At 45.1% G+C, this 26,563-nt stretch overlaps 1 protein-coding gene across 11 annotated transcripts in view; it reads right to left on the bottom strand.

The window, feature by feature from the left end:
- The window catches only part of Bcas3 (BCAS3 microtubule associated cell migration factor), a 602,200-nt gene that overhangs the window by 47,622 nt on the left and 528,015 nt on the right, over positions 1-26,563 (bottom strand). The window lies entirely within an intron of this gene.

Genomic DNA, 26,563 nt, shown 5'->3' with positions numbered 1-26,563 from the left:
AGGAAGGGACCACAACTCTGGTTATGAGAGGGGACCACAACTCTGGCTCACAGGAGGGAACTGTTCTCCCTGGTTTTTCAATCACACTGAAATGACCTGACAATAAAAGGAAGTACTGAGGGAATACAAATTCTCTGAGGGAACACAAATGGCTGTGAATTATATCACTTCTTGAGGGATGATGTTCCAGTTAGGAGAGAGGCTCACAGCATCTGCAGAGACCAGTGTTTCTCATCCTTGCCACTGGCCTTTGCAGACCTGCTAAGTCAACCTTTGACTTCAATGAGGACCAGGGCACCTACACCACTGTTACCTCCTTAACCATTCAAAAAATGCCAGGCAAGTGTGATGTTCAGGTGCAAAACTAAACTTGGCCTTGACTGGTAAGATGGCTCAGGGGATAAAGGCACTTGTCACCAAGCCCAACAACCTGAGTTTGATCCCAGGACCAACGTGGTAGAAGGAGAGAACTGATTCCTGTAGGTTGTCCTCTCCATACAACATGCCATAGCACATGTAATAAAATTTAAAATTAAAAAAACTTGGCCTTGAAAGTAACTTGACCTCTACACACCAGTGACTTTCACTTACACCCCAGCAAGCTATTTATCTGGGTCTTGACATAGTGTCACAGTGTGGGTGGCATATATAGTATTTCAAGCTTAGACACTCCATGGAGTTTTTTCACCATGGAGCTTCCTATTTGCCTATTTCTCTCATTTCCTTATTCTTACTAACAATACTGTCAGACCTCTCTGAGCCTGCCAGCCCCTGGAGCCTTCCCCACTGGCTTCCTCACTGTGACACTTCTGTACTGCCTATCCCAGAGTTCAGGCCTCACAAACAGTCTGATAACACCTGCACCAAACTATCCCTACCCTGTTCCTGCTCCTCCTGATGTGCCTGGCACATTTGCTTTGGTAGGCCCACCTAGAGTATGTCATCCAACCATTGAATTCTGCTGCTCTGCTCTAGGGCTGTGGACATATGCTGGTGAAAACCTGCGTACTCGGGTCAACCGGCACCATGAGAAATTTATCAGTCAGACCTTCCTTGCTCTCAACATTTATTTGCTCTTTCCACATATTCCTGGTTGGTTCCCTCCTGTGTTTCCCCATCTTCTCAAGCCCCCCACACCTGTCACTATTCTCTCCTCATTCTTGGCAGATGACCTACCAACTAACTGCCTTTCGGATTTCTTTTCTAGTTCTTTCTTTTAAAGATTCAGAAGTCTGTGCATCTTAAAAGCGACTCAGTATAGGAGTGACAAGCCCAGAACACAGCCCCTAAAGAATCTCCCAGCGACCATGCAGGCATGGCAGAGCCTCCTCTGATGAGAGAAAGCAGGCGTTGGGGTGGGGGTGCTGGGTACCAGAGGGCCACTCTGCCTGCCTCTCCTTCCCAAAGAACACACAATGCAGTGTTTTTGATTTTGCCCTTGTCACTTCTGTTTTGCATCAGATAGCTGGTGCTGTGTGTGTGTGGCTGAGTGGTGTCCTAAGATGGTGATGATGATGACATCAAGCAAGCCCCTGCCCCAGGTGGAAGGTTTATATCCAGTTTACTCTGTGCCTCCCCCACATGAGAAGGGACAGAGCAGCCACGGCTCCTGTAAGAGGTATATGTGTGCATGTGTATGACCATCTAATGATCAGAAAATACCTGCCCAGGTTGGCAAACAAGGGGTGGCATGACAGCCCATCTTAGCAAATTTCCATGGTAACCTTGGTCCTGATCTTCTAGGCTTACCTGTTTCCTCTTTCCCTCTTAGTAAGGCTCCAATGCACTGCACTTTCTTCCACATTGAGGTCTCCAAAGCTCTGTTTTGCCTTCCTTTTGATCACAGTGTAAACAGAATTTCTTTTGGGAGACCCTCTTCACCCTCCCCTAGGTTAGGCCAGTTGTGCCTAAACCTACCATGTCAGTACACAACGCACACTACTATTAATGCTGGCTTATCATTCCTTCCTCTCCTGGAATACAAGCCCCACAAGGGAAGAGGTATCACTCCTGCTTTGCCCTCTGTGGTGTCCTCAAAATTCAAGACCTACTTTCTTTAATGTCTGTGTATTAGTCTAAGAGAATTCAGGTTTCCAGATGTGAACAGAACAATAATATCCACATACAGAGGAAAGAAAGTCTCAGTGAAGATACAACTGGGCGCAAGAGGGACCCAGAGGCACCCAGGGCAGGTGTCATTTGTATAGCTTTGGCCCTCAGCACTGGGTCTTGGAGGAAGAAGTTTATGTTTCTGATAAAGGCGAAGAAACTGTTCAGAGGCTGGCCTTTTAGGAAAAAGAGGATTTAACGTTAAGAGGATGATCAAGGTGGGTGAACTCAGGGTCCTCTAAGCAAAGAAGGTTTGCACTGTCTGGCTCCTCATGGGTATCACCAGGCCCTTCTAGGCTCTACTGCAGGGCTCACTTGGATTGGAGCATTGTGCTAGTCCCTACTAGCCTCTTCTGCCTGCTCTCTAGGCTCCTGACCCAAGTACATCTCATCTGGCCAATTGCATACAAGCTTACATCCAGACAGGATAGAATGACATGACTTTAGCACCCAGGCACCCTACAGAGCCCCAGACTCTGTGGAAAGAGATGGGTGGGGGTGGGCAGTCCAGAGAGGTAGTGATGGAAGCTGAGCTAAGTACAGACACTGACACAGATTCAATTCTCTTTCTAGGCAAAATGCCCAACTGGCACTGTTTTTAGAGGAATTAAGCAGCTTTTGACTTAGACGGAGGATAATCACAAGTTCTAGAGGATAATGTTAAGAAGGGACTCTGTCAGGAGGGTATCTGATCAGACCTGGGAGGGGATCTGCAGAGGGATGTTAGCTACCTCGCATCCAGTTGTTTGGCACACACCTCCGCATGCACTTCCATAGCCCCCACTCTCTCTCTGCTTGTGTGTTTTGTTCTATTTTGTTTTGTAGTCCAGGCTGATCTTAAACTCCTTCTGATCCTCCTGTCTCAACCTCCCAAGTGGTGGGATCATACAGAGTTACCACACTTGGCTTTAACCAGTACTTCTTGTATACAACTTGATGATTATTATTGCAGTACTGGGGATAAAATTCAGGGCTTTGCCCAGTGCCGTACTACTGAGATATATCTCAAGTCCCTCAACCTGTACTTCTCAACTGGGGCTATATATCAACTAGTGAGCTTTCTCAATTTTTTTGTTTTGTTTTGTTTTTTGAGACGGTCTCACTATGCAGTCCAGGCTTGCCTCGAACTTGTTTCAGCCTTCTAAGTGTTAGGATTACAGGTGTGAACATCCACACCCAGAGAGCTTTTCAAATATATGGCCTAGACCATAATCAGAACTTCTTCAGTTTGAGACTGGAGCCCTGGCACCTGTGTCTATAAACGGCTTACCAGGTGCTTCTGAGACGCTCCCTGCTGCCTGAGGCCAAGCCCAGATCTCTTTGCTGTCTAGGCTGGAATCTCAGCTTGAGTTCATTAGTGCTCAGAGAGCAGGGGCAGCCATGTGCAATCTTCTCTATCAGAGGCCACTATGGCACCATATACAATAAAGGCTCCTTATGCTGCTCCAGATGGCATTTTCTAGAAACATCAGCCTATCTACCCTGTGATGCACTAGTTTTGGCTAGTACATTCAGAAAGGATCACAGCAGAGAGGGCTGGTAGAAGTATTTGGTTTCAACACTCCACAAAGCAATGTTCTTCACTTTGGTCTTACAGGCTGGGAAGCTAGGATGAGAGGGTAGAGAACTTACTTGCTGGGATGTATAGCAAGAGTCTCACTTAAAAGAAAATCTGAGGCTTGGGGTGTAGGTCAGTGCTAGAGTCATGGATTCATGTATAAGGCCATGGGTTCCCTCCTCAGCACAGCAAAAACGAAAAGTGTATACACTGTATGGATAGACATCTACAGGCCTTTCTGTAGTGTGGTATTCACTTCTGTACCAAGTGATTTACACTTGCTTACTGTTGGAATGAACAACTGAGGCCTTCTTCATGCTTGGACGCTCTCTGCCAGTGTAAAAAGCTGACCCAATGTGGATGTAACTCAGCAGTTAGGGGAGTTTCAGGCTGCCACACTGGCTGTTGCCTGAGGTCAAGAAGGAAACAAGTTTCATAAGAACTAAGCCCTGGGGCTGGAGAGATGGCTTAGCAGGTTAAGAACACTGCGTGTTCTTGCAGAAGATCCAGGCTCGAATTGCAGCACCCACATGGCAGCTAACAACTGTCTGTAACTCCAGTCCCAGGGACTCCAACAGCCTCTTCTGACCTCTGCAGCACTGCACGACATGGGTGCACTTACGTACATGCAGGCAATACACGCATACACATAAAATAAAAATAATAAAGTAAAGAAAAGAAAAGAAGAAAAGAACCAAGCCCTGACCTGAGTGCAGTAGCACATGCCTGTAATCACAGTACTTAGCTGGCTGAGGTAGGAGGATCGTGAGTTTGAGATCAGTTTGGACTACATAGTGAGTTCATGGCTAGTGTGAGCTACATAGAGAAACTCCATCTAAAACAAAAGGGGCTGGCTGGGTACATACCTCAGTGGTTAGAGTGTTTACCTAAATGCTGTATGAAAAACAATGGACTTAGAGTCTGAAGACCCAGATCTACCACCAACTAGGTGCGTGTTATTGTGTGATACTGGATCTTCACAGTCCTCAGTGTGCTACGGACCAGACCAGTGATCTCTGTGCCTACTCCAGGAGCTGCTGAGAGAATCAAGAAAAACAGAAAGCACACATACACTCACTCTCTGCACACATTCTAGTGATGCACTGTGAGAAACTTGAGGTCTCTTCAGAGGCCACCAAGGGCCTGCTATATTCTTCTTGGGGTAGCTGATTTCACCCCCTCTTCCCTCAGGCCCTGCAGTGTGGCTTAATCTGTAGACTCTTCTTCTCTATGTCATAAAAACTCAACTCTGGCCCTCATGTTCTAATATTACCCCACCCACTACCCCTCCTCATCTTAGGGTCCGAGGCCTGCCCAATCACTCTTTCCTTGCTTCCCTGCTACTCTCCATAGTGCTGCACACGTCACACAGATGATCTTGCCAGCAGGCTGGCCTCTCAGCTCCCTAGTCTCCTCACTTCACATTTTCCTTCACCTTTCCACTCACTGCCACACCACACCTGTGATGCAATTTCAGTAACTGTAAGCACTGCTAGTCTTGGTATCAAATAGCCCCCATCCACCACTACCTCCTGCCTTTCTGATTCTCCACCTCTAGGACCCTGATCCTAATCAGCCTACAGCCTCACTACCATCCTTAATGCATGGATCCTGCCTGTTCTTCACTGCCCCTGCTACATGTCCCCTGTTCCTGCCACATTCAGTTGGTTCAGTCAGTCCCTTAAACATCTTCTCAGCCCTGCACCCCTATATTCACCTGGTAAAAACACAGCTTGTTCAAATTCAACTCCCTACCTACTCATCTGTCCCTGTGCAACTACTCAGAGCTTGGAAAAGCACCTCAGGCAGGCTGGTGTTAACTGATGACCACCAGCGTCCAGTGACCTTCCAGGCTGCCCTGGATTTCCCCTGCCTTTCACTTCCTACTTTCCCCTGACCTCATACTCTCAGTACCTTCCCACCATTCTACTTTCAGTTTAGATTATGACCTTACCCAGAAAAGGAAGCAATGAGAAGGGGAGAGGGGATTTGAAGTTGGCACCTGAGTACTCTGCTCCTTTCTTCCATTGCCGCCACCTCTCCATCTAGACACTGTGCCCCACTCCCTCTAGCCATCAACAAGCTAGTATTTTACCATTAATAAAAGAAAGAAAAAAGACCCTCCTGACCCCATTTCCTCCTCCTCTAGCTACTGCCCCATGTCTCTCTGCCTTTAATCAAAACTCCTTGAAAGAGACGTCTGGACTTGCTGGCTACAATTTCTTTCCTCCCTTTCTCTCTTTGAATCCATTCCAATCAGGTTTTTGCCTCCACCTCTCTCCTGAAACAGTTCTTCCAAAGTTAATGACTGCTACATTATTAAACTTCCTGCAGTTTCTCAATTATCACCTGACCTGGCCTATCAGCAGGTCAAGTGTGCATCTGAGAGTAGATTCCTCTTCTCATTTGGCTTCCAGGATCCCACATGTACCCGCTGTTCCTCCCATCTTCCTGGTTACTAACTCTCAGCCTCTACGTGTTTTTCTAATACTTACCTAGTCAATCAGTCAGTCAGTCAGTCTGTCTGTCTGTCTTTCTGTCTGTCTATCCATCTATCATCTACCATCTATCCATCTATCATCTATCTATCATCTATCTATCTATCATCTATCTATCTCTCTATCAATTATCTATCTACCCATCAATTATCTATCTATCTATCTATCTATCTATCTATCTATCTATCTATCTATCTATCTATCAATCATCTATCTATCTCTCTATCTCTCTATCAATTATCTATCTACCTATCAATTATCTATCATCTATCTATCTATCTATCTGGCAATCAATTAATCCTCTATCTCCTATCTGTCTATGCCTATAGCACCTGGTAGTTCCAAGTGGCCTTTCAATGACATGATGACAGGCCCAAGATTTTGCTTTGCTCCCAAGACCAGATAAAACTGGGTATATTCAGAGAGGTATAGCCATAGACATCAATCTCTAAATGTTGAGATTACCAAGTTCTGTGCTAAGAAAGTATTAAAAAGCCAAGGCATGTTGGGTGTGGTGGTGCATGCCTTCAATCCTAGCACTCAAGAGTTAGAGGCATGTGGAGCTCTATAAATTTGAGACCAGTCTGATTTCCATAGCGAGTTCCAGGATAGCTGTGGCTACAGGGAGACCCTGTCTCAAAATGAAACCCCCCAAAGAAAACCCAGACAGTTTGTTACATGAGCAAAATGCAATTTTATACATGCATGTATGAAAATATCATAATGAAATCAATATAATATACATACACACATAGTTTTGGAGACAGGGTCTCACTATGTAGCCCTGGCTAGCTAGAACTCTCTATATAGACCAAGCTGGCCTTAAACTCATGGACCTCTACATGCCTCTATCTCTTGAGTGCAGGGATTAGAGAGATGTACAACTGCACTTCGCCCATGAGGCCTAATATTTTGTAATAACTAAAACAGCTAATTAAAAAGAGGATTAGATTGCCAAGAGAGTCTAAGGTCCTTTAGTCTCCTCCCTCTCATCCATCTTTATTTCTGAAGTGAGCCAGAGCCTGGGCATTCTCATTCACTGAGCCCAGGCCCTTCCTTCACAGGCTTTCTAGGGTGCCCTGGGATGGAGGAGAGCAGCAAGTCAGACCAAGGGCAAGGGGTACCTGCCACTGTCAGAGTCTGTGCTCAGGCTAAGCACTGTGGATGGTCACTTTCCACAAGTGCCTCAAAACAACCTCCCCAGGAGGCAGAAAGTTCCAAAGAACATGAGAAAACGGGAGAATCAGACTAGTTTTTGCAGCTTTCTTTTTGAGAGCCAGATGTTAAACTTCAGCTTCCTGAGAGATGAGGTATGAAGAAGGGCAGGGTACTGCGAAGGTCAGACACAAGGCTTCGTTTCCCTTCTTTTGCTAAGAGCCCCGATTAGGCTTCCCATTTTGAGGACTGATAAGAATGTGCTTTGCAATAACTGAAAAAAAACAAAAAAACAAAAACAAGTAACATCTCAGGCCACGGAGGAAGACACACCCTTCCTGGGAAATGTGAAATGTATTAGTGAGGAGGTAGATGGCAGGCACCATGCTCCCACACAGGCCCCTTTTGACAAGGTCAGTGGCAATGGTGTCTTCATACTCTGGGAAGGACCTTCTCTTTCTAGGCTGGGTAGAGTCTGACTCTGAGCTCAGCAAGTCATACCTCCACTCAGCCAACAATGCCAGAGCAACATCTGCTACCCGAACCCTCCACCTCCCCAAAGAAATAATTAAAAAGTTAAAGAAACACTTCCATATGGAAGACTCCAATTCCAACAGGTCACCACAAGATACTTCAAACACGATAAAACAGGAAGAGCTAAAAAAAGCAAAAAGTTCACAGAACCCACACGATCTTTTATATAAGAGAAAAAAAGCCACCCTGGGTAACTTTACACAGTTCAGAACACCATTTGGCAGTTAAGTGTGCCCTTAATCTGCCCAATTTGCTTATTATAGTAAAGGCTTAGAAGAATTTGAGAGCGGTGGCCAAAAATACTGCAATAATCTCTATTCCTAAAGTAAACTTACAAAGTGAATTAACTTCTTCGACTGAAAAATTTCAAAGTTGAAAGTGTCCATGTTCCCCCCTCCCATGCCTGCCCCTGACAGAGACTAGTCCCAAGAAAGACAGAGTCCTTTAAAAGTGGAACCATTTGAGTGGATTGATGGTTATTCATCCAACATCCATTTACTGGGCCCCTGTAATAAGCGGGATCTAGGGCTAGTCACTGAGATACCACATCAAGGGTGACACTCAGCCTACCTTTGAGGCGTTTAAAAATGGGGAAGACACTGCGGTTCCTAGGTCAAAGCTCAGACCAAATCTACAAGGACGGCTTGAGTGTGGGTAGCAGGGAGAGGCCGCCACAGAGCCAGACAGACCTGGCTGCTTCAGTCTTGGTTCTGCTATAGCTGTGCACTACTGGATAAGGTAGCTCACCTCCCTGAGCCCGGGTTTCTCCAACTATGAAACAAGGATAGAGTTCACGCCATCAAAAAAATCTAAAGTTGTATGTAATGCAAAGGGTTTCATGTAAGAACCTTGTGGACATTTTAAGGGAGGGAGGGGGGAGAGAGAGAGAATGAATGAGAATGAATATATAAAGAACTTTTAAAAAGTGGGAACAAAAATAAAAAGGGGTAGGGAAGAAAAATAACACCGCAGCCTCTTCACCTCCTGCCCTAGAAGCAATGGTGGTTTTCTTCAGAGAGTGGCATAAAGGAGGCAGTTCACGTGGAACCTGGCAAATCAAAGGCTGGGGAAGCTTGTCAGGAGCTGGCAGATAGATGGCTGGGAGCATTTTGCTGCTCCAGGGGGAAGACCTGGGGCGGTGGCGTGCTGTGGGCAGAGGCAAGCCTCCCATCCTGGAGGCTGCAAGCTGGCTTCTTTGGCCACCTCCCTTGGGCCTTAAATTGCTTCCTGAGGCGAGGACCCTGGCTAATGGTTTATTTACAACAGGAAGAAGCAATTACCTTGGAGAACACTGAGTCATATACCCACCATTAGCCAGGACACCAGCACTCTCTACTAATAATCCCCAAGATATATGAACCAGCAACCACTTTGCTTAGACAGAGCCACAGCTCCCTCTCCATCCTACTCAGATGAGGGCAGCCACCTCTGCTTGGAGTGCAGCAGGTATAAAGTTATCTTCGGTTCTGCTGGTGTCTTTTTGGCAGGCAACATGATGTGATATATTACTACTCTCAAATTTAGTTTCTCCCAAAGAATGGTTGGTGACACTAAAATAGACAGTGGACGTAGAAAACCCTTGTGGATGGATGAAACAGCACAGGACACAAAGGACAAGGCTGGGATGGTAAATACATTCTAAACTAGAATCAGACAACCTGTTAGGTAAAAACCACTCAGGCTGATACCTGGATAGTCAGGCTGGGGATGGACATAAGAGGGCAAGGTTTTCAGAAAGATTCATGGAGAACTGGAGGAAAGCCCAATGTATTATATGGGAGGAAACTGACGACGATGAGAAAGAGCTTAAGAGGATGCAGGCTGTCTGTTCTAATACTTAATATCTAGGAACTAAAGGCAGAAGAGGTGCGAAAAGCTTAATAGTATTTGTAGTTCAAATTAAAGTGTTCAAAGCTCCGTTATAGAGCAGGGTAATGTATGCAATGACATCTGGGACTGTAATCAGTGGAGCGCTTTCAAGAGCTGCCAAAGCAAACAGCCAAATAACAAATCCACTTTACAGATCATCAATCTGGTCCTGGACTTGCCAAGGTAAATAGTAAAAGGCTGAAGTTTGCTTTGCAAACTGGGGAGCTGGGAGTTTAGCAAGGCCTTGATCCAGAGCTGCACCACTGGGGCAGGGCCCCTGGAGCTTCAGGCACGGAAAGGAAGAAGGCCCACAGCTCTGTAGCCCAGCAGCAACAGACTAGGCTCCCTGAAGTAGGATGAGTCTGGAGGGCCATCAACTCAGCAGGCAACCGTGGCTGCATGCCCACCCCCTCTACCTAGCCCAGACTTGGGTGCTTGGCTTGGCAGGACAGACTGGAGCTTGTGGATTTCAGAGAAGAAAATACAACCCAAAGCTGCTATTTCTCTTACTTGCTTCCAGGTTTTACCAGAAAAGTAATTAATTCTCCTGGCTGAAAAGGCATTTCTCTGAGAAGTGGGTCAGCGTCCAGAGGAGAAGGCACAGGCTGGAGCCTGGGTGCTTCCCAGTAAATCTAGGGCTTCTAAATCTGGGGCTGCCCAGGAAGAGCCATGGCTAAGGGGCACAGTAGGGTCACTATGAAAGTTACAACTAGGAGGAGGTGTCAGACCTGGCAGTCAAAACTCAGCATTTCTGGAGGGAGCTAGGGAGAGGAGGTTGTTCTAAGAAATTCAGTGCCTCAGTAAAAGGCAGGTGTGAACCAGCCAGAAAGAGGGTTCTGCAAGTTAGGCCAGAGGGACTAAGCCCTCCATGCCCTGGGAAGAACTACTGCTTTGATTCTGCAGCACAAACACAAGGCTTTAGGGCATTAAGGGAAGCAAACTCTACAAAGTGGGGCTCCCTAAAGGGCGTTTTGCTATGTCAGGTGGGTGAGAACAGGGAACTGCTGAAAGTGATACAGGGCTGAAGAAGGAACCCTTTGGCTTGTTCTAGGTACCCTAGGGTAACCAGACACCTGAACTCCTGGGTTGGGTGCAGCCTCAGGTTCTCTCTGACCAACTTCTGCTTAGGAAGCCTGGTGTACAGAATAAAGCCTAGCCTCAGGGCCCTGGACCACAGGCCGTAAACACACCAGGCATTTCCTAGGCACTAATAATACTAGTTGTTGTTTAATGAGCTCTCTCTGTGACACTTAAGTTTAAGCACACACACATACACACACACACACACACACACACACACAATTATTTTTCATGGCTACTTTATCCTCTTTTGACCTACTATGTGTGTAAAGCTCAATGACTGAATTTGCTGTTACCCTTATAGTTTAACTCTATAACATAGGCTTGCATCATCCCATTTTATAGGTAAAGGAATTGAGGCTCAGAGAAGTTATATAACTTGCCCAGTGTTGTCCAGCTCAACCCTGTCTCCTTCATGCTTTTCTGTGACATCTGAGGAGCGAAATATTGATCTCCATATCCTCCTCTCAACAGCTTTCATGAGAGACAGTGTTGACATGAGCCAGGAAGCCCTTTGTTGATGTTCCTACTGTATCATGAGCCTCTGTTTACACATCTGTCTTCCTTGCTAGACTGTGGACATCTGGAGATTATGTCTGATTACCTTTCTGAATCTCTAGAGCTTCTATTGGGGGGTTCGCCAAATGGCACATTGAACAAATATAAATGAATGAATGAACTGATGAATACATGCATGCTGACTCATCTCTCAATCAGAGACACAAAGGCCCAAAGGGTCAATAGCTTGATTGAGCTCCATAGCTACTATAGTTGTCAAAAAGCAGGTTGTTGGGCTCAGGGAGGCAGTGAGGGCTGGCATACTCTGTGTGGTATGCACAAAATGGTAAGGGTAGAGGAGGTCTATCTGTTTTGATGATGAGGCAGAGCCTGCCTGCCTCACAAAAGGTCCCCATTTTATTCTGGGTCTGGCTTGGGGTTATAACCCAGTGACAGCTGGTACCCTCTTAAGAATATAGTTGAATGTAATACCAGCAGAGAAGGCTGAGGCAGGAGGATTGCCACAATTTTGAGGCCAACCTGGGTTACACAGTGTGATGGTTTGAATGAAAATGTCCCCCATGGGCTCCAAGTATTTGGACATTTTGTCCCCAGATGATGGCGTTGTTTTGGGAGGTTTTAGAAGGTGTGGCTATCCTGGAGGAAGCACGTCACTGAGGGTGGGCTTAGAGAGTTCTTAAGCCTTGCTGGATCTCCAGTTGCTCTCTTGCTTCCTGTGCCTACGTGATGATGTGAAAGCTTAGCTTTTGCTGCTCCTGCTCCAACCACCTCCATCTACCTTCCTACCATGACAGACTGTAATTCCCCTGGAACCATAAGCTCAAATAAACTCTTCCTTCTATAAATTGCTTGGGTCAGGGTTTCTATCACAACAACGGAAAAGTGACTAAAAAACACAGTAAGTTCCAGGACAGTCTGAGGTAAATATGAGAGATCCTGTCTCAAAAACAAAACCAGAACAAAACAAAAAGATTTTAGGTGGTAGTGAACCATGGGCACAAGGGTCTCTGAAGGTGGAACTCTTCAAGACCACACCACAACTTTCAATATGTTGCCACAAAAGCTGCCAACAACCTCTTTGCCCCTTACAACATGACAAGCAGAGGTCCCATGGGGAGCAAGTTCACTACTAGTCTGATAAAGGAAGGAGAGGGGGATGTTTGTAATCTAAGCAGGAAGTTCCTTGTCTCAAGGACGCCTTATCTGAGAGTTGGCTGCACCTCAGCTCCACTGTCCTAGAGGTAGGTTCCCACACAAGATCTGTTCATGTAACACCTTCGTATCATGTCCACAAAGCCCCAAAGAGAGGCCACATGGGTTTTTCTCCACAGAGCCTTTGTGGTAACAGAGGCTGAAAGAGGCAGCTTTCCCCCTTCAGAGAGCAGGCAGAGGCTCAGCTCCAGCACTGGTGGGCCGGGTGGCGACCCTGACTCTGCACTTGTCTGAGGCAGCCTCACTCTGTTCATGGGAGGTCAGGACCCGCATGCCCAGCCAGGCACACATATGGAAAAGATTAGCCCAAACATGCAAACAGGAGGATAAGCATGGGACGATACATGGAAAAGGCTGGTTTGGTACAGACCAAGAGGATACCACCCAAACCCAAGCTCAATTATAGGCAGATAACCCTGCCGTCAGCCCTGGAGAGGGGCTGAGGGTTTGGAAGGGTGGGTACTTTGAGTCAATTAGTATAAGTTTCACACATGCCACATGATCATGTATCTACAGTGACAGGCACACACTGGACTGAAATGATGCTAAAACATATTCTTTGCTCATGGGTTTTATTCACAAAAAATTTCTCTCTTGCTCTTACCCCTAGGAGTGGGATATAAGAAGGGCTACATTATTTGGACATTTCCTTGAAGTGACAGCTGCTTAAAGACAGTCTGGGCTTATACCAGGTGACCTCCTCTGCCCACGTGGGCAGTCAGGGTTCTCTGGGAATAAAGGGATGGGGCCTTTGGGTATTTTCCAACCTTCTCCCTCTTAAGGAAAATTCAGCAGCCTCTGGGCTCACACCTTGCAGATACTAGTGGGAACACTGGGGCATCCTCAGTGAAACAGGCACAGGACTGGCCACACCCGTTCTCTGAAGAGCTGCAGGAAACTTCAGTCCTCTCCCTATGAGCCTGACTTACTCCTCACCTCCACAACCTCCACCCACTCCCTCTCAACCCTTTGTTGTTCTAGGATGGCTAACATTTCATGTGTTTTCTTCCTGTCTCTCTGAGAGAACTAGAAGCTCCTCGGAGGCAGACCTGGCCTTTATGCTTCCCTGGTATCAGCACTTGTAGTAGGCTTTCAACAAAGACTAAAGAACCAACAGGTGTTGAATAGCTGCTATGTGCCCGGCACTGTGCTACATGCCCCCTGATCCCCCGGGACTCAGAGTGAACCGAGAAGGGGCCACGGGAGATGGCAGAATGATCGTAGGGTGTCAAAGTCAGCAGAGAACACTAATCTAGCAAATGAGGAAACTGATGCCTAGAGAGAAAAAATTTGTTCTAGGTCAGGCCACGAACAGGGTGGTAGTGCTGGGATTAGAACCCGGGTCTCCTCCCTTCTAGGCCAGTGCTGCCTGCATCCTCTGCATACTTCATGTGTCCCCTATGTGCTCCTCAGCATGTGTTGCTGGGGTAACCAGGAAGGCTGGGGCACTCTCAGGGATGAGGTCATGAAGGTCCAGGTTTCTATCAGGTGTGTGGGGAAGGCATGCTGATCTCGGCTCCATCACTGGTTTAGCTAACTGGTCACAGACCACAGGGGGCCTCTTCCACGAGATCTTCCCCTGAGAACAGCTTGCAGCCCAGGTGAGTGAGGCCTGCACTTGCCTGTCATGGGCAACATGGGAGTGAATACTAGGGAAAGTAAGAACCTACTCACCAAGCCCTCCTTCCATCCCATCAGGGCATCTAGATAAAATTCAGTCATTTGCTTACTGGGCAATTTTTCCCACTCATAATAAGCTCTATCAGGGCAACTCCCTTTTTTTCTTTTTCCTTCCTTTTCTCAGTCTTGCTATGTAGCTCAGGCTAGCCCTGATCTTCTGATCCCCTCTATGTTTGCCTTTCAAGTGCTTTTTACTTTCTATTTCCAGTGCCTTACTCTGTCTGACATTAGGTCATGAGGATAGAATTTTCATGGTGAGATGTGTGCCTCCGTGTGTGTGTGTGTGTGTGTGTGTGTGTGTGTGTGTGTGCGCGTGCACATACACATCTAGAGGTCAATGCTGACATCCTTTTCTATTGCTTTTCACCTTTTTTTTTTGAGACACAGTCTCTCTCTGAACCTGCACCCCCAAGGCTGGGGTTACAGAAAGTGCTGGGAATGACTAAGACCATAAAAACCATAAAATCTTTTACTCTCTATCAGTTGAATTTTATGCTTTTACTAACTAGTACCTAGGTTTTTCCTTATAGGATCATATTACGCACACTGCTTTTCACCCACTTTTTAAAAAAATATTTTATTATTTTATGTGTATGGGTGTATTGCCTGCATAAGTGCACCCGTGTTGTGCAATGCCCGCAGAGGTCAGAAGAGGCTGTCGGATCCCCTGGGACTGGAGTTATGGACAGTTGTTAGCTGCCATGTGGGTGCTGGGATCTGAACCCGGATCTTCTACAAGAACAGCCAGTGCTCTTAACTGCTGAGCCATCTCTCCAGCCCTCACCCACTTTTTAAGAAAAATTAAAAATGCTCTTAGTCAGGTGTGGTGGTATATCTGTAACCCAGGCACCTGGGAAGCTGAAGCAGAACAACAGGAGTACAAGGCCAGCTGGGCTATAAAGAGTTCAAGGCTGGCCTGGGCTAGAGAGAGACTACCTCAAAAAAAGTTCTTAAATGTTCCTTTTATTATAAAAATTGTTTTTTGTGGAATCAAATCTAGAACCTCGGGCAGCTCAGCAAGTATTCTACCACCGAACTACATCCCAGCCCTTAAATATTCTTTTTTTTTTTAATAACTACATGTGTTCAATCAGATACATATATACACACGCATATAAAGTTTGACGATTGGGCTCTTTTTTTTCCTCATTCTCTTTCCTATTATGGGTTTGAGTATCTTCTATCTGAAGTGCCTGGGACCTGAAGTGTTTTGAATTTTGAAGTGTGTTTGTTTCAAATTTTTGGCATACAGTTTACCAACTGAGCATCTTTAAAATCTGAAATTTTCTGAGTGTGGATTCTGGATTTCAGATTTTGGATTAGGGATGCTTGGTGGTTTTATTTACCTTAATACCTTCACCTATATTTTTATAGGACAAATTCCTAGAAGATGAATTGTTGGGTCAAAAAGAATGAACTACTATTGTGTACCGGTCACCACCAAACTGTGTTCCAAACTGTGCACAAGTTTACACTCCCCATCTGCAGTATCTTGCACCAAAGAACTACTTTAAATAAAGTGGCATCTAGGGTTGAGCTGCTGAGCTGAGTGTCACCTTTGCCTGGGTTCTGCACCAGCTCTGCCTCCTTTCTGAGCTGGATCCACTCCCTCATTTCTAAGTGTCATTGACTTGGCTGGCATCTAACTTGCCATACAGTCTTGCCATATTTGTAAAGCACCACAAACATGTACTATACTGACTGGTAAATCTCTTCTTGCCTCTGTAATCTCATTGGCTTTTTTTTTTTAGAGAGAGACAGGGTCTCACTATGAAACCCTGGTTGGCCTGGAACTCACTATATATACCAGGCTGACTTGGATCTCACAGAGATCTGCCTGCCTCTGGCTCTGGAGTGCTGGGATTTAAAGGCATGATTTAAAGGCCCTCGTTGCCTTTTCAAATAGATTTTTCCTTGTTTTTTAAGACACAGTCTCCCTATGTCACCCAGGCTAGCCTGCAACTCCCAATCCTCTACTCTCAGCTCCTGAGTGCTAGTACTAATCATCTTATCATCTTCTGTCCCCCTTTCCTCATCTTCCCCAGGAGATACCTGCCCAAACACCTCTGCTATGATGATGACCTCGAGATCCAACTGCAGCTGCACCATCTCGACATCTCTACTAGAAACTAAATGTGTCCAAGCTTCCTTTTCCAGATGACTGACAAACTGCGTGAGAAGAAATGAATGCACAGGGTGGGAAAAGTGGGGACCATCCTTAACATCTATCTCCGCCTCTTCTGCCCAGCCATCTCCCTCTAAAATCAAAGTCCTACCTAATCTACCTCCCCATGTCCTCATGTCTGTCTACTTCTGTCTGCTAGTAACATCGGTCTAATCCTTTCCACCATCTTCACATGAACTTCTAAAGTACTTTTCTGCCTGCCACAGTCACCAGAATGATCTTCTCAAACCTCATTATGGCCTTCCATTATCATCTTTGGTCGGAAACACGCTTTCCCTTGGTCTTAGTTTAAGACTAAGATCCCGGGGCTTTCACTTGTAATCCCAGCACTCTGAGGCCAAGCCAGAATGATTGTTGTAAGTTAGAGGACAGCTTGGGCTAGATAATGAGTTCAAGGCTAGCCACTCACTACATAGTGAGACTCTCAAAAAACAAAATGAGCTAAAGAGATAGCTCAGCAGTTAAGAGCACTGGCTGTTCTTGCAGAAGACCCAGGTTCAAATCCCAGCACATACATGGCAGCTAACAACCATCCATAACTCCAATTCCAGGGCATCCAATGCCCTCTTCTGTCTTCCAAAGGCACTACATAACAATGGTGCACTTACACACATGTAGGCATAACACTCATACACATAAATAAAAACAAATAAATCAAAAAACAAAATAAAACAAAAGACTAAGATCCAGGAAAGCAGGGAGCCCTCACTGCCCAGCCCCTGCCACTCACCCTTGGGTGCCCAGCTCCAGCCACACAGGCACTTCTGTTACCTCTCCATTCCTGTCCCCTTTGCTGATTTAACACACCTGCCTGAGATTAGCTTGCACCTGATATCCTCAGGGAAACTCCCTGAACATCCCTTGCAGACCACAAGAAAATTTTTCTTCACAATACTTCACATAATTTGTAACTGTGCTTAGTTATAAGATCAGATGAATAATGTCTTTTTTCCTCCTCAATCACATGCTCCACACGCTCCATTGTATCTGAGTAGAATGCAGTTGAGGCACACAGCAGCATTTAATAGACATTTGATGGATGCTGAACTCCTGGATAGATGGTGTTCACAAAGGCACAACAGTATGCTGTGCTGGAATGTTTAGCCAGATTTAATGTGGATCCAGATACTGTGAGCTTTTGTTGGGGGAGGGATTCAGTGTAACTAGGCCCACAAAACTGTCTTTAGGGCCATCCAATCTTGTTTATCCTGTCACAGAAGAAATGGAGACACTCTTTTCAAAAATACCTCCTTAGGAAAGTCCTTGCTCTGTGGAGCCACCCCATCCTCGTGGTCAAGCTGGTGCTCCTGGAATTCATCCAGTCGTTCTTTGAAAAAGAAGCCTTGTCACTTTAAGATTTCAGTCCCCTGCTTGGGCCATATATCAATGCTCCCTCCCGCCATGGCTGTGCTGCCTGCTGTTCAAATTTGTCCAATTAGACACAGCCGGTGAGGTAGAATTCAGTGTGAAATGTGCCTGTACTGACCAAGAATGAATTGGTGTGAAAAGCCCTCAGGGAGCCAGGGCAGGTCTGATGGGAACAGATCATCACCCTTAGGGCAGTGGACCCTGAGGCATGGGATCATCACCATTCAACCCCAGAGAAAGCTGCTAACTGTTCAGGGCAGGGCATGGAGAGGCTGCCCCAAGCATGTGTGGGACTGGGGAGCATGAGAGTCAGCCCTCACAGACGTAGAAGGGTGATGTACTGTTTGGGGGACAGCGGCTTGCAATGGTTTCTATGGGCCACGGAAACACTCTTTCAATGTGACTGTGATACAGCCTGTGGCTAGTGCTATAGGTCAAAGAGAGAGTCATGTGGTCAGAAGCTACCAATTAGACACTCAGCTGGCAGAAGAGGTGAGGGAGGGCTTCTACAACATGGGTGAACTGTTTGGATATACTAGAAATGTTTTGTTGTTGTTTACTAATTAATACAAGGTTTTGCTATGTATCTCAGGCTGGTCTTGAACTCAAGATATAGCCTTACCTGGCCTCAAATTTGTGGTAATACTCCTGCCACAGCCTCCTAAGAGCTGAGATTACAGGTGTATACCACCATGTCTGGCTAATCAGTTTAGGATAAGAATTTTTTAACATCTCTAACAAAAAAAATGTTCTTTGTAATAACTTACTAATTAATTAATTAACTAGTTAATTAAGATAGGTTCTCAATATCCCAGGCTGGGTTAGAACTCAATATGTGGCAGAAAATGATCTTGAACTTCTCAATCTCCTGCTACTACCTCCCAAATGCTAGGATTATAGGTGTGTGGCACCATACCTAGTTTACACAGTGTTGATCAAATCTGGGGCTTTATCCATGCTAGGTGAACACGCTCCCAACTGAGCTACATCTCCAGTCCTGTAATTTTTTTTAAATGTTGTATTTCTCCTTGAGAAGTTCGTTTCCTGAAACTCTTAAAAATTTTAGAATATCAATCAGACTTTTGAACACAGGGCAACTTTAAAGATCATGCCATCTATGCCCTCATTTCATAAATGAAAATTAGATATGGGGGAGCAGCTGTGGTTAATGAAGGTCAAACAGCCAGTCATTGGTGGCGCTAGACTCTAAGCTTAGCTCTTTACTGTTCAAGGCTGCCTTCTTTTGGAAGATATTTCACTTTGGCTTTTATATATTTAATTAAAAAATATTTTTGGAGACAGATTTCACTGTGTAGCCCAGGCTGGTTTTGAACTCATGGTAATCTTCCTGCCTCAGGGTCGCAAGTACTAATATTACAGGTGTAAGCCACTCTGCCCGTCTCACCTTTAATTTTTAACTCTGAGCAGGGGATATACTGGAATGAGAATATTCTAGGACTGTTCTAGTGTTCTCTCTGTGATCAGTTCACACGTCAGCTGAGGGCTTTAGTTTTATCCAAGTGCATAAAAAAAGCAGGCTGGGGTCCTTCCATCTCCATTTGTGCGCTGTTCTGAGCACTTATAGAATACTTAGCATGTGTCCAGCACTGGGATAGAGAAAAGACAGGCAGAATTCCCAAGGGCAGGGGGAGGGGGCATCCTCAATGTCCTGTGTGCTAAGTGCTGCAGAAGAAGCTCACAAGAACACCCTGGTAATGGAGGAGGGTAGCACCAGCCAAAGTCAAGGATTGCAGCTGGAAACTAGGGTGAAGGAGTGCCCCTCTCCTCACAGACACTAACGGTTCTCACCTCGCCTCCCCCAACCTTTCACAATGAACCATCTTTCTCCTCCAGGAAGAATATACAAACAAGAAGGGAAAGGTGCTTGGGAAAGAGGAGAAATGAAAAGCCAAGAAACCCACCCAAGGGACCCAGGGGTGCCTGCATCTGCTGGACAGCTTATGAGCCAGGCAGTGCTGCAGTTGGCTGCTTACTGCCTGGGGACCAGTGATGAATAGTCTCTGAGTACTGGGAGGAAGTGGGGACTGTTAAGGAAACAGAGACCCACCTTCTGACTGAGATGCCATATGGAGGAAGGAGCTGGGGGAGGGGCTTGGTCACCAATTCCCTCTCCAAACTCATCTCCCCTATATATCTCCCAGATGATAGTTTTGGGAACATCTAAGATACATCTCAACGCACTTTTACATTATCAACCAACTTTCTCTTCTAAACCAATGTTCCCCTGCTGCATTTCACAGGGGAGAAAAGGTAAGGTTGGGGTCACTCCTGGGATGGGACAACTTTTGGGGAAGTATCAGATCCCAGACCAGAAACCCAGGGCTAAGCCCCTCATGTCAGTTTCTCATGGGCCCATTTCTGTCCTCAGTGTAGCTGAGTGCTTCATATTCAATCAGTGAGACTGAGGAGGAAAAGGATCATCAGAATGGGTTATAAATGAGTCCTTCCCCTGGGGAAGTTTGGGCTCCAGACAAAAGTCTTCTCATCTTTAAAAGACTCCCCTTTGTGAAATGAACAATCTGGCCGTGGTCATCAGCTGTCTGAAAGGCTGCTGGGTCACAGTGAATCTCCCTCTATGATGCTGAGTCCATGTGACCACTATCCCTTCTCTCTTTTTTCTTTTCTGTTTTTCTTTGAAAGCCAAGTGCTTAGTAGCTCAATCAAATTAATTGTGGCACTTTCAAAAGGCATTAAAATAGCCACAAAGCTCCCTAAAAAGAAGGCAGGCGCCTTGTTTTCAGGAAAAGATGCAAAGTTTTCACCCTGGGGTCAGCAAACAGATATTCATTCGGTGACAAATCCCCCCTTTCTTCCATAGCCCCTGCCCACAGAGATTTAAAAATACCAACACCAGTGCTTACTTCTGGCCAAATTTTATTTTCAGCTTCGAGCAACTGGCTGTTCTTTATGGTCAAGGACAAAAAAACAAGAGGCTGGAAAAACCTCATTAAAAAACCCACTAACACAACTCATTTGTTTGAAATGAAGTGGAGGCAGGGAGGGTGGAAGGGAGAACAAGCCTGTGCTCTTGGCCAAGCCTCAGGTCTGAAGAAATGTCATAGCCCAATAGTGGCCAAGTCACAATCACACTCCTAAGAAGATGGTGGAAGGCTTGGCCGGATGGGCGGAACTGCAGTAGGCAGCACTCTTCTTCACCGGGAGTGATGAGAGGGAAGAATTCGTATTTTTAAAAACAGCTCAGTCTGGCAGCCCTTCTGAAACAGTCTCAGGCTGAGAGAACAGCCCAGTGGTAGAGCCCTTCCCTAAGCATGTGTGTGGCGAGGCCCTGGATTTGATCCCCAGCATTCAGGGAGGGTGAGTCTCCTAGAGCCCAGCAGAGTGAGTCTGCGAATTTGAGCAGTAGGCAAATTTCCTTTACACAAGAGCTCATTCTTGCCTCAAAAAACAAAACCAAAAACAAAATCTGAGGAAATAAGTGGTGATAGGTGTTGCTATCCACATTACATCCTGGAAGAAAGTAAACTGAAGAGGAGAGAGATCAAATAACCTACCCAAGGTCGCAGAGACTGAGACACTGAACTCTAAGCCTCCAGGGTCCAAAAGCTTTTCTCTCTTGTTTCACAGCCAAAGCACGGGCAGTAGAGAGACTGGGCCAGTCTTATCTCAAAATCAAGAATGGCCACAGGATGATTTGCCAGTCAGCCTCCTAGGGCTTGCTCCGGTGTAAAGAAGTCTTGATGACAGGGACCAAATATTAACGTGATAGTCAGCAGAGCCAGGTTCCTTAAGGCAAAGGAATAAGAGCACACAAAAAACAAAAAACACAACCACGACAACAACAAAAACGTCATGGCTTGCAGAGCTGTCCAGATAGCCCAGAAGAGGAAAGCATTTCCTGGCCATAGCCTCTGACCATCCTCAGCCAGTGGCTCTTCTCAGGGGCCATCGGCCACTCACCAGCCCTGCTCTTACTCATGCATTTCTTCCTGGTCCAGGACCACAACCAAGCTCTGAAGACAGAAGTCAAGAGTTTTCCCCAAGAAGCCAGGGGATGGATGGATACAGAAGAGGTGAGGTGGGGTAGTAGGATATGAATCCATCTCTCAGTCAAGTTTAGGAAGTGCCTTTCTTCTTTTGCTACTGTTCTGTCCTTTCTTGGGTAAGTAAGATGTTGCCTTTTTGTTTCATGATACATCTATCCTGAAGACTGGGGCTTCTAGAAGGAAACTGGGGACTTCCTTTTAAAAAAAATGTAGATGGCTGGAGAGATGGCTCATCGGTTAAGAACACTTGCTACTTTGCAGAGGATCAGAGTTTGACTCCCAGCACCCATGTTGGGTGTCTCACAACCTACTGCAAATCAAGCTCTTGGGGTTCCAATGCCCTCTCTGGCTTCAGTGGGCACCTGCACTCACTCATATACAAAATTTAAAAATAATAAAGCCTGATGCTCTGAGCTCTATCTCTGGGACCCACATGGTGGGAGGAGAGAGCTGACTCCAACAAGTTGTCTCTGACTTCTACACATGCACCATGGTGTACACCCACACCCCCTGACACGCAAATAAATAGGTAAGTAGTCAGCTAGCTAGCTAGTTAGATGATAGATATTTTTTTAAAAAAAAGAAAAGGAAAGTCAAAGATTTTAATTATGCTTAAGACTCATCAAAAAAAGGACGTGAGACTAAAGGAGACCAGATTAAAGATTTAGAGACACACGCTCTAGTCTCAGCATTACTACTTATTAACTGCATAATATAAAAAAGTCTTAAATTCTCTGGCCCATCTTTTATAAAATCTGTAATAAAGCGAACACATAGCTATAATCTCTCCTAAATCATAGTGTGCTTTAAGGATCATGGAAGATAATGTCTATGAAAGTCCTTCATAAATGGTAAAGCATTTTACACATGTGATATATTATTATTGTGACTGAAGAGCTGATTACACATGTTTCAGACAGATTGAAGAAACCTTCTTTGCCAATTAAGAAAACATAAGAAACAGCCAAAGCAAATATTCAAAAAAGTCTAATTGCACCCTCTGGGTCTTGTCATTAAAGTCAGCAAATGTTTTGTTACTAAAGAAAAGCTGAAGAGAAACGGGCTGGAAAAATTCACCGTTAAATATATTCTTTCACCAATATTCCCTGCTGGGAGCTCAGGGGAGAAGTAGGGGAACCCAAGTCTTTTTGGTTTATAAGACAGCTTTCTAGGAATAGACTATCTGATGCAGAAGGAAAACTCAGCTTGGGAGTAAAAGATCCACATTCAAATTCCACTGGAAAATTTTTGCATAATGTACAAGGGGAAAAAGAAAGAAGAAACCGGACTGCTCTCTGCAAAATTGTGAGGTTTCATGCAGAAAAGAATCTTCAAATCTGTCTTCTGAGAGTCATCTGACTTCTCTTTCTAATGTCATTATAGCTACTCAGCCTGACTGAAGGCTAAATACAGTATTGTAGTAGGGAAGGAAAAGAAATTACTTTAGTCAATGTCCAAAATGACAAACCATCAAAAAATTGTGGTTTGTTCAAGAAAAAAAAAATCTCTTAAATAGACCTAGATGGCTTGGCAAACTTTTGAATTTAATCTTGTGATACAGTGTAACAATGAAAGGCCTCTATAGCATATCAAGCAAGTTTATAAGAATATGATCAATACAGTTGACATATAACTTAATTATAAGCTTTAGTGACAGACACAATATGAAAACCTAGCATCAACATTCTGACAGTAGAATAAATAGATACAATTATTCCTTCAACCAATCCTAGCAGAATTGTAAATTATCAAGCCAGACTGGAGATCTGAGTTCTAAGATTTCTTTAATATGATAAAAGTTTGATATGATAAGGGGGTATCATGCCCACTGATTAGAATAAAAAGCTGTCTGAGAATTTCAAGTTCAAATGTGCAAAAGTCCCCTTCCCCATGTAGCCCAAGCTGACCTTGAACTGGCTGTGGCCAGGATGACCGTGAACTTCTCTTCTGCCTCTACCATCCATGGTATGTACCAACACATCTAGTTTATGCATGCTGGGGAATGAAACCCAGGCCTTTGTGCATGTTAGACAAACTGAATTATACCCCCAGCCCTGGACCCCCATTTCTGTATGTATTACTATTCTCCCCAGATCCTGTTAAGCTACTGGGATATGAACTCCAAGAGGCACTGTGTGGAGCTGAGACCGGGAGTGAAGTCGGAGTCAAGAGTAACTGTATTCTCTGAATCTTGGGATCTCAGACATAGATTTGAAGAAGCTTTGGAGTTCTTCAAGGCCTTCCCCGGCACTTCAGAGAGAGGCAAATGAGGATCAGAGAAGAGAACGGACATGTACAGGGTCACAGGGCTTCCTGGTAGAAGCAGGTTAAGACCCAAGTTTCAGCATGTATGGTACAAAGCTCTTTCTCTGACTATGGGAGAAAAAGAAATTGCTGAGGTGGTCAGCTAGAACACAGCCAATCTAGCTGTGGCTATTATCATGCCAACAGGAAGGACTGCACTCCCAGCAAGGGCCAAGAGAAATGACGGTTAACATTTAACATTATAGGAGCAACTTCAAAGACACTCCAGCTGGACTCTAATAACGGGGGATGAAACTGCTGAGGCTAGCAGAAAGTTGCAGGTGGGCAGCTCTGGCTGGAAACAGCACATGTCCTCAGAGAAGCAGTGCCCTCAGAAGCCCAAACCAGGCCTCACCACAGCTGGGAGTAGGGGGATAATTGGAACTGGCCTTCAGTCTGTTTGCAGTTCAATGTGCCCTTAAGCTGTGCATCCCTTGCTAATGCTACACGTACTGATGAACAGCCATGTCTGTAACCTGGGGGAGAGTGTGGCTGCAGAGGACAATGGAAGAGGGCGACTGTGCTGCTGGGTGGGCTTCTGGGAAGGCTGAGGATGGCATGAAGATGTGGAACAGTGGCCTTGCTTTGAAAAGCCTGGCAATTAAATGTATCAATCAATCAAATGGAGGGGGTGGGGGAGCAGCTAAATCTAATAACAACATATAGTTGCTCCTCAGTATCTACAGGGTATTGGTTCTAGGACCTACTGTGGATACCAAAATCAGCGATGCTCAAGACCCTTAAATAACATGGCCTAGTATTTGCACACAATCTATGCACATCTCCTCTCCTGCTTTAACTCATCTCTTCATGACTTATAACATCTAACACAATGTGAATATGATGTAAACAGGTGCTAAAGTATACTGCTTAGGGAATAGTGGCTGAAATTGTTATACTTTCTACATAAATGCATTTTCCCCAAATATTTTCATTTGTTTTGTCTATTTTAGTTTTGAAGACAGGGTCTTGTACTATAGCGCAAGCTGGCCTCAAACTTAGGGCAGTCCCCTTGCCTCAGTCCTGAGTGATGGGGTTACATGCACCACCACACCCAGTTTTTAACATATTAAGTTCAGAAATAAGACAGTACCCTTTAGAAATCTAGAATTCTGTTAGACATGGTGGTGCATATGTCTGTAATGGAGAACTGCTTCAAGTTCAAGGTCAGTCTGCGCTACATAGCAAGACTGTGCCTAAAACCAACACACAAACAAGCTGGGTGCAGAAATGCATGCCTGTAATTCCAACACTCTGGGAGGCTTAGAAAGGAGAATAGTGAGTTCAAGGCCACCCTGAACTACATGGTACGACTACATAAAATAAAGAAAAGGAAACCCAGAAACTTTAAGAACACAAAGCAGTGAAGGCAAGTCTTTTTCATTTCTTTTTTTTTTAATGCTTTTGTTTTTATTTTATGTGTATGAGTGTTTTGCCTGCATGTACGTACGTGTACCATGAGTGTGCAGAACACAAGATTTTTGCATGTTATATCCATCTCAGAGCTACAGAAGGGTGTCCCAAATTATACTGGTATCACCAGAGTCTTCTGTGAAGAAGAAATTTAGGATCACACAATGGTCATTTTATAAAAGGCTGGCAATGGTTGGAGTCCGCTTCTTGCATAAAACAACTGAGCTCATGAGGAATTCCTTATGGGGAAGGCAGCTAGCATAATTTAAGGTGAAACTGTTTATGCAATAATCTTGAATGGCAGAACTGTTGTATATTATCGGAGGAGCCTAGCCCAGTACGCCCTCTTGCATGCCAGTCTGAGCAGAAGAAAAGGGGACCACAGCACCCAGAGGTGCAGCTTTCTTGTTGGCAGAATACACCTCTATTGATTTTTTCCTTCTTCCCTGTTTTTTTTTTTCCTTCAAGACAGGGTCTCACTGTGTAGCTTTGGCTAAAACAGGCCTGAAATTCACTATGTAGACCAGGCTGGCCCTAAACTCACAAGAGATCTTCCTGCCTCTGCCTCTGGCATTCTACCACTCCAGAGGAGTACACTACTACACTCAGCCCCTCAACCCTGTTTTCTTACCAGAAACAAATGGCACACAGCTCTATAAGCAATCTTAAGATCATAACTTCTGTTGCTCTAAGAATGACATCTGGGGCTTTTCTTCAAAATGCACCTTCTGTTGTGCACATTCGTACGGAGCTCTGTATAAGACATTACTGTAGCCAGGCATGGTACATACTTTTAATCCCAACATTTAGGAGGCAGAGGCAGGCAGATCTCTGTAAGATCAAGGCCAGCCTGGACTCTACAGTGAGTTCTAAGCCAGCTGGAGAGCCTATCTTAAAAAAAAAAAAAAAAAAAAAAAAACAGAAAAAAAAAAATCAAATTAAGTTGACAAGTCTTCTATGGAAAAAGACAAGGATCCTGTAAATATTATAACAATGTTACACCAATGGACAGTTCAATAAAAGTAATCCTGATGATAATTTAAAAAAAAAGAAA

This window comes from Nannospalax galili, unplaced genomic scaffold (assembly GCF_000622305.1).
Source record: "Nannospalax galili isolate Female #2095 unplaced genomic scaffold, S.galili_v1.0 scaffold879, whole genome shotgun sequence".
NCBI classification, from domain to species: Eukaryota; Metazoa; Chordata; class Mammalia; order Rodentia; family Spalacidae; genus Nannospalax; species Nannospalax galili.
This window is presented reverse-complemented; position numbering and strand designations above follow the sequence as displayed.